The sequence below is a fragment of the Drosophila sulfurigaster genome, chromosome X (genome assembly GCF_023558435.1).
Source record: "Drosophila sulfurigaster albostrigata strain 15112-1811.04 chromosome X, ASM2355843v2, whole genome shotgun sequence".
Classification (NCBI taxonomy): domain Eukaryota; kingdom Metazoa; phylum Arthropoda; class Insecta; order Diptera; family Drosophilidae; genus Drosophila; species Drosophila sulfurigaster.
The window spans coordinates 9,195,641-9,202,421 of NC_084885.1; positions in this window are offsets into that span (position 1 = coordinate 9,195,641).

Here is a 6,781-nt window from a genome sequence, read left to right on the forward strand (position 1 = left end):
TCCAGATCGAAAGTGTAACTGAACTGAAGTCGCGTCGAGTCGAGTCGAGTGCACAATCATTGTAAGTAGATTGTGGCTGGCACTTGGATGATTACCAAAATGCGACATTGTGATGAAATTGAAATTGAGATCGTTAACTGTAACTTGAATGCTTTATGTACCATAATAATAATATAGTAGATAGCAGAGAGAAGAGCTTTAATATTATATTATCGCTTCTTTAAACTGAAATCTATTATCGTGTATTAAATTAGGAATTAATAAAATATTATACTTTTTGCTTTAAAATAGTTAACAAAATTATCAAAAACCATTTAAAATTGTTTTTCATTTTTTTTTTTAATATTTTCTAGGTACCTAGGTACTTTACCTTTTAAATGCATTCAATTTAATTGCCACTGCCTTTATCATTGATTAGCAGCATTTCTTATATATTTATACTCTATGATTTATTTTAACTATTCTTATGTTTTTATATGTCGAGCGCTATTTGGTAAAATAAAGTGAGCTTGTGAAACTTACAAATCTAAAATGCAAATCCTGATTTTTAGAACTACTCGAAAAATTTTTGACACGCAAACTCCATTCTTAAAAAAAGATTTCATTCTTCAATCATAGTTTTGAGTTAAAAAAAAATGTTTTTTTTTAAGATTGAAACAAAAATTTAAGATTGAAAAATTCTTAAAACCATATTTCATTGTTCAATCATTGTTTTGTGAAAAAACTCATTTTTTAAGATTGAAACACTCGAGATTGAAAAATTCGTAAACCAAGATTTTAATCTTCAATCATTGATTTGAGATGAAAAAAAAACGATTAGTTTTAAGATTAAAATAAAAATTCCATTTTCGAAAAATTCCTAAAACAAGATTTCATTCTTCTGCATTATGAAAAATATTTTTGTTAAGATTGAAACGAAAAGAAAGGAAACGTTGTTTTCACAAATAGTGCTGACTGCATTTGTTTCACAAGTTTCCTGCATGATTTTATTTTTAACAATTGCCAGCAAATTTAATTGAATAAATAGTTATTTAACTTATTGCTCTCACTTGTTCTTCCCTCAATAATTTCCCCTATAGAACTTCTATAGATTCCTTAACTGTTATCTTCATATTGATTTCTCTAGCATCTTTGATTCGGTTTCTATCGATGGCCAGCTCCTCCATCGTCTGCACTACGTGCCACACAATGTTGCAATGCAGCTGATAAGCAGCGCGTTGTTAATCTGCCTTTCATTCAACGCAGAATGTCGCACGTAGCTCGATGACGATTGAGGCATTGAGTCCACGACCCAGAACTGTAGACGATCGGCTTAAAATGAAAATGATAGTTATATTGTTTTATAGCTGATATGATTATAGTTTTTTGTTGTTGTTGTTGTTTTCCCCCTTCTTCCATTTTATTAAATTGTTTAAATGTTTATCGAGCCCGTGCTCTGGTTATCAGAGTTCAGTTTGGAGTCTCATAGGGAGTGAAGGAGACAGGGAAGAGGAGAAGGAGGGAGAGCTGTGCTGTCAACGCACTCTTGAACATCGTTATCTAACAGTCTCTATCTTGGTGGCAGGTGGCAACGCATTGCAATCATATTTCTATTTCTATTTCTATTTTCTTTATTTATTAGATCGTATTGTTCCCTTAAGAGTTCTTCGGCTCTCGTTCGTTATCAGCTTTGCTCCAGTTCTTTTGCGTTTGGCCTGCAGCTATCTTTCATTTCTACACCATGCTGAAAGCATTTCCCTTTTCCCATTTTTCATTCTCTCACACTCGCATTTCCATTTCGATGATTAAACGCAATTGAAATTGAAATTGAAATTGAAATTATAATTGAAATAGTTATCGAATTTTAGAAGCGGGAAAATCATTTCATTTAACTGCCAACAGTATCGCCAACGAAATTAATTGCATCGCCCCGCCAACTATTGGACACACACTCTAATCAAATTGAAAACTAACAGACACACACACAACACACACACACACACTCAGATACTAAGACACCTGTTAACGCTCATAGTGTATGCTTTTGGCACAGTGGAACAACTTTCGTGGCATTCTTAAAGTTGTGAATGCAAATATGTTAATTGCAGACAGTGATTGACTCTGATGCTGACACAGTACTTAAAAGTTGCAAAAGCCACTCACAGCAAGCAGAGTGACTAAGATATACCCTGTAGATTTTAGCTATACGTTATATAGAAATTAGACTTATTTTTAATATATATAACCTTTTCTAAATAAAAATATTTGGATTGGTATGCAAAGCATACTTACTCAGACTTTTAACTGCGGTGTTTACATTGCGACTGTGCTGAAATTTCTTGAACATCCAGAGTTTTATAAATTTAAAATTATATTCCTGAAATTAAATAAAGAATTCAAATCCATACTGTCATTAATTATAATATTGGTATGCATTAAAAAGATCAATAATCTATTTGAGTCTTGTTGATATACTACAACATACCAAATATAATATTTGGTATATTTTGGTATTTTTGTTATATTAATACTTCTTGAGACTAAACTGAACTACATTGCTTTTGTTAAAATGGAATTCAATTATAACCGTTGGAATATTTTAGTATTTTATTGGTATATCAATTTAGTATATTTTTGCGATTATACTGCATTTCTTTAAAAATGAAGTAATTTTAAGCTTTGAATTCAACTATAATTTAGTATTTTTTGTATATAAATTTAGTATATTTGTACGATTGTTCTGCGCTTCTATTCAAATTAAGTATTTTTAGCTTTAAATTATAGTTGAATATATTTTAGTTGGGTATATTTTAACATTTTTTTATATCAATTTAGTACATTTTTCTGATTATACAGCACTACTTTGTTTTCACTAAATTGTAGTATTTTAATCTTTCAACTTTTGGTATATTTCAGTATTTTTGGTATATTAATTCAGTATAAATTTATTATAATACTGTACTATTTTGCATTGTCTAGTTTTAAGGATTGCATTTTAAATATAACCATAGATTTTGTATTTGTATTATTTGGAATTCTTTTCTCTAATTACGAATATTAATAGTTGTTAGTATTAACATGTCATTGCAATTATTACAAAATTGTTATATCGAAAATTCACATTATTTAGTATTCATTTTCGGACACTATACTTATGCCTGTTGCTCTCATTGTTGTTTCTTTAAATGAATATGTTCCACACTTTATTCCTGTAATTCAAAAAGTACTTTGGCTATTATGCTAATGAAGCGTTCTAAGTAACAAAACAAAATAAATATTACAACACTTGTGAACATGAAATTGGAAATATGTTTTCAGCCCACTGTGCAGCATTTTTGTAAGCTACATATTCGAGTGGGAGGCGGAGTTGTTAAATTAACTTGATGATTGTTAATAATGCATATCAATTGGGCAATTCAATATTTTATTTGTGCCATCGATTTGGCCGCATTTAAAGTCGATCGATACTCGCATTTATTGCTGTTCTCGTCGTTGTTTCACGTTTTTGTTGTTGTTGTTGTTGTTGCTGTTGTTGTTGTGCTTTAGGCCAGCAATTCGCATGTTGATTTGATAGGGCCAAAGAGTGAACTTATTGGCCATATAGAAGCATAAACATTAACATTCATCAGGCATTCCGGTTTTGTGGCTTAAGACAGCGCGCGAGAAGAATGCCGACGAAGACTCAAGACTGGAGACAAGAGATGGGGAGACGGGGGAAGGCCGCGCAGACTTTGGGACTAAAGACAAAAGGCGATAACGATGACGATGACGATGACCCATAACGAGCTGTGCCTCAACCAACATTGTTGTTGCTTTTTTGGTTTTTTGGGGATCGTAAAATTCTCGCCCCATAGCTAAACAAATCGAGGAACTTAAGAATGCGAATGCTGTAAACTTTGTGTGGAATTAGAATGTAAAGTGAAAGGAGTTCTACAGGTTAATGGCAAGCCAACCAAACGAGAAGACTGAAGACTGAAGACTCAAGAATCCAAGCTGGGTTCAAGAAGCCTGCTGAGTGTTGTCTCCCTCTCTCCCTCTCGCTGTCTATTGCTTTCTCTCTCTCTCTCTCTTTCTTTCTGCTACTTTTCTGCCAACTGCGATACTGCGATGTTTTAATGAATGAGGCATGAGACTGCATGAAAATTGTCTGGCCACGATATGAGTTAAAAGACTGAGAGAAGCACAAAGAGAGATAGAGAGAGAAAGAGAAACAGAGAGAGAGAGAGGAAGAGAGTGAATGAGAAGATATGCTTGCAACTTGCAGCAACTGTATAAACATATATTCGCGCTACTTGCCACAACAAAGTGCCACAAGAAGTGAGAAGAAAAGTGCCTCAAAGGGAAAACGATAAAAAAAATAAGAAAAACTTCCAATTGCAAAGCGTTTGAAGTAAAGAGTGGGAGGGGAGCAAGTGCAAAATTCGGGTAAAGTGGCAAGAAAACTCGTTAAGCTCTTCACGTAATTGTTAATTAGCAAGCGATTAAATTTTAATACAAATTGTCAATAAAATCAGCTAATTGCAAATTAGTTAGTTTTTATGGCTACAAATGCAATTCTTTAGCGGCATTTTAAAAGGCATTTTTCCTTCATAAATTGAAATTTTCTCGAAATGCAAAATGCATTTTAAATGTTATTTTTTCATTTAACAAGAGAACTGGAATTGAATTCACTTTTGATAGATTATTTTTATGTTTCAATTCAAATTAATGAGGATGGAAGCTCAAATTTTTACTAATGTCAATCTGGTATATTTTACAAATATCAATTTTTGTATATTTCAGTATTTTTCAGTAAATTAGCTTGACATATTTATATATTAATATTCTTTAGTATATTTTAGTGTATCAATATACCAAATATAGCCATCGGTGCATTTTAGTATTTATCGGTATAATAATTCGGTATATTTTAAGAATAATACCACACTGTTTCTGTCACAGAAAAACAAAGTTATCAAAAATCAAGTACTAAAAATATTGATCCCAAAAGAGCGTCAAGAATGTGAAAGTTCTGATGTTAGAAAACTCGTCTTGATTTTAGAACCTGGTATTTTTTCTGAGTGTACTCTTGTATGAAATGTTCTTGAAATCAAGCTGTGTTTTCTAACTTCTGAGATTTTCATGTTCTTGACGCAGTTTTAAGACTAAAACTTTTAGAACTAAGACAGTTTTTTTTTTCAGTGAAGTCTCAGATGACATCTCTTTAAAATATGCTAATTGTATTTCTAAAATCTTTGCTATTAATTGTTGGCCTAATCGCTGGATTGGCATTAAGTTCCTTGCTTGATTACTTAGAGAATGCATCGCTGTCTATTGAAGTTGCCACAGTTTGTGGCATGTGTGGAGGATGGAGAATGGAGATGGAGATGAAGACTGGAGATGACAGCTGACTGTGGCAACAAGAGCAACAAGAGCAGCAACAGCTTGCGGAAGCAGATTATTAACACCGAAATAGTTTTGTGTAGGATTAGTGACAAATATTTGTGCAAAGAGAGGGAATGGGGTGGGGATGGGGGACGGTGGACGGTAGACGGGGGACAGAGAGATGGGCGTGTGGGCGGCCGTCGAGACGGAGACAAAAACGCGATGCGCAAAGGCAACGACATGGGGCAGAAGAAGAACAGAGACTGAGAAGGGGAAAAACGAAAAAGAACAAGAACAAGAAGAAGAACAAGATGAACGAGAAGAACAATTTAGATCGGAGCAACATCTTCATCTTCCGCATGTCTGCGCTATTTATAAGCAACTAATCGCCTAGAACCAGCGACTGAGCGACTGGGAAAAGCGTCGCCAAACAGCCAACAAAACGTTGAACGACGCCAACGCCGAAAAACGACGCCATTTGCCATCAAAGCAAAGTGAAAAGTGTTCAACCTGAGGGTGCAAGCAGACAGCAGGCGTGCGGCAAGAGCGTGGGGCATGCCTCTCAGGTATGCCGCTTTTCACGTTGCCCGTTGCCTGTTGCCTGTTGTCCGTTGCCCGTTGCCTTTGCCTCATTTTGGAGCGAACATTTTCATGTTGCCATAGGACGCACATAAATTAATTGTATACTTCTTCTTCTTTTTTCTCCCGCTCTCCTTCTTCTTCTTCTTCGTTTTTGGGAACAATTTTTCGTTCGTCCGTCCGGAAAATGTTTTTTGGGGAAAAAGCGCGTTCAAATTGTTATTTTTAAGCTGTGCATGGAATGGCATGGAATTTCTATTTGTCAGCGCCATGACATACCGCAAGTATCTCTATCTCTATCTCTAGCTGTATCTGTATCTGTATCTGTATCTGTATCTGTATCTATCTGTGTAGCTTGGCGTTTATTTCCATGGATTCTATTTTATTTTTATACAACAAATATTTTGACGAAATCGGGGCTGTGTGTAAAGGTGCGACAAAAGATACAACATTTCATTTACAATTTCAAAGTTGACGCTGAAAAAGTCAAATATTGTTTTCAATTTAAACCAAATAAAGTCAACAAAAAATTCAAAATTTTAAAAACATTGCAAAATTTTTTGAAATAAATCAAACTCTAAATTGCCAAAATTATATGAGTGTTCTTTAAAAAATGCATTTTAAAATTCATTGCTTGAAAATGTAAAATTAAAAGCAATTAAAATTGAGTTAAAGATAACAATATAAAAAATATCTATGCAGAAGCGCTAAAATCAAATATTGTATTTTCAAAATAAATCATATAAAGCTTGTTCTTTAAAGTCAAAGTTAAAAACGTTTATGTTAAATTGCAAGATCTTTAAAATGCATTAAAATCAATGTTTAAAGATATAAATAAAATTTAAAAGCAATTAAAACT